Source organism: Lupinus angustifolius, chromosome LG01, assembly GCF_001865875.1.
Source record: "Lupinus angustifolius cultivar Tanjil chromosome LG01, LupAngTanjil_v1.0, whole genome shotgun sequence".
NCBI lineage: Eukaryota > Viridiplantae > Streptophyta > Magnoliopsida > Fabales > Fabaceae > Lupinus > Lupinus angustifolius.
Window position 1 is genome coordinate 11,073,806 of NC_032009.1, and position 2,839 is coordinate 11,076,644.

The following is a 2,839-nucleotide window of genomic DNA, read 5'->3' on the forward strand; positions in this document are numbered from 1 at the left end:
AATGCATGAACATATAATAAACTAGATGTCATGTCTCATGTAAATGATATGATAGTTTTTAGACTGTGTGAGACTTGTATTTAGGTTTATCTAACCTAGACTCAATAACTAAGACACGTCTAAGACTCTAGTTTAGACATGAAGCTCTTGAATCTTTGGCATGTTGATTTGTTGAGTTGTCTTTAAGCTTTCACTAAGTCCTTTGTCTTCATCAAAACATAGGCATGCTTAAGTGCTCTCTGGACACATTGCACTTTCAATCTCCCCCTTTTAATGATGACAAACTCAACAACCTGCACACATTAAACAACAAAACAAAAAAGATAAACTAAATGAAATTTTGGTCAAAAGTAAGAAGAGATATGAAGTGAACTCAAACTGTAATTAATCAATTAATGTTGGGAATGTAATTAATTAACCAGTTGATGAAAGAATTGAACAAGTGCACAAATTTACCACCATTTAATCAATTAAAACAGCAAGTTAATCGATTAAACCAACATAATACAGCAATATGACAAATTTAATGGCATGGAGGGTTATACATGAACCAATTATGCTAACCAATCAAGCATGGAATGATCAAGTATTTATATTATAGCATTCAAACAGTAGGCTAAATCAAATGTAAGATATACATATAACCAAACATGATCAAGAACCATTAAACATGCAATCATGCAATATTTGACATATATAAGCAAAATGAAACCACAATAGGAACGATTTAAGTTCAAATGGCATGCATATCAAGTCATAAATTTGCAGCAATAGTAGATAGTTAAAGTTACAATCCAAAAAGCAAAGAGAAAATATGTCTCGAAATTACGAAGCAACATAAATCCTAAAAATTAGCCATATAGAAGGACTAAACCTATGACAATCTAAGATCTAAGGCCTTCTAATCTAGGGATGTGGAGGAGGATCACTGTCATCAGACACGGTCAGACTACTATCACCCTGGATGAGGAATCTCAGCTTCTTAAACTCTGCACAAAACCCCGCATTATGTGCCTCAGTAGTGTTCTAGACAAGGCTCCTCATAGCCTGATAGTGGTTATCGATGTAAGCAACCTGACGCTCCTCAAATTGTTCCAAATCAGTATGGTAGGATTCCTTTAAAGACTGAAAGTGTAAGTCCATCCTGTTGTTCAGCCTTTGCTCCATGGCATCCAACTGAGCTAATCCAAAGCATGATTCCGGCGGCGCAGTTCCAAATGGCTCCCCCTGAGTTTTTGCATTAGGCTGATTTCTACCAACCTGATCCTCATCATCAGATAGCTCCAAATCCACAGTAGTAAAATCTTCCTGGTATTGCCAAGTACTTCCATACTTGTAGATACCCATTTTGTGGATAAGGCGTTCACCAACAAGGTGATCTTTGTCAGAAGTCTCTATGACGACGGTGTCAGATACGTCAATATGTAGATAGTTAATATTCTCGATATGAAGATACTGTAGGATAGCAATTTGGATTGTGATGTAGAGACATTATACGTGACCTTCAGAATTTCTTCAGGCCAATTAACCATTTTATTCTTCTTCACAACATACATAAATTGTAGATCATTAATAGTAGGTTGGGTGTGATTAGTGTTCCTCTAAATCAAGATGTACGCAATCAAATAGTGAAGCAATCCATTCTCTACCGATAAGGAACCAGCTTTAGTCATTTCTATTGGACATATAGATGGGGACCTCTCAGACATGATTTATATACCTCATAAGCATCGAAATCAACAAGCCATTCACAATCACCTAGGCTAACACCAGTAGTGGATAAGCCACCCACATTCATAAAAAAATGCTACTATCCATCTCAAACAGATTTCCCGAAATCATAGACCAATATCTACTATCCTTATAACGAAAGTTAGCATAAAATTCCCTAATCAAAGCGGGGTACAGATTACCCATTAATTCCAAAAACAGTACAACTTCTTGAGCCTGCATACCTTGCGGAAATTCAAAATTTTGTGCTGCCATCCAGGTAAGATCAACATACCTTATGTAGGTGGGTTTCCTTCCCAGAAATTTGGACAACCGGGTCTCCTGAACTATGAGTGAGTAGTAGGGATCTCCACGGCCGTGCCTCACATTCGGATTTGAAGATGAAGCATTAGGAGGCCTACGAGTGTGTTGAGCAGTTGTCTTGAACCTCTTCAAACGTCCTCTTTCCATTGTTGATTAAAATCGTGAGTAATGAGAGGAGAATGAGGATAAGGGAGGGAACCTAGAGCTTAGGGTTTTGGAATTGGGAATGGGATTTCTTGGGAAATAGAGAAACGGATTGGATGAATTGAGGTGCACAAATGGGTAAAGGTGAGGTTTAATACTTCTATTAAGCTAAGATTTCGAATTTGCTATTTGCATTTGAGATTTTCAGAGAAAATGAGGAAGAGAGAGTTTGAAAAAGGTGACAAAAACGCTTCTGGTTCTAATATATATGCTGTCATTAGTCAATTAAGTGTTGTATTTAATCGATTAAGCAGTGTAAAAATTATAGGTTTTCATAAAAATGAGCCCAGGTAATCGATTAAAATGAATATTAATCGATTAAATTTAGTGAAAATTGAAATGTTTGCTACTGAAACTCATTTTAGTAGATTAAGAAGGATAGTTAATCGATTAACTAACATCAGATTTGCATAATCAAGAGGTTTTTGGGTTTTAAAAGAATGCAAAAATTTCTAACTTTTATCAAGCCGTTTTTACTCAATCACATATACATTTTCAGCTTGTCACACAAGATCATGAGTCATAATAGGAATATAATGCATTCATAACAAGTATACATTTTGAAGCATAGAAGATATTAATCATGCGAAGCATATAATAA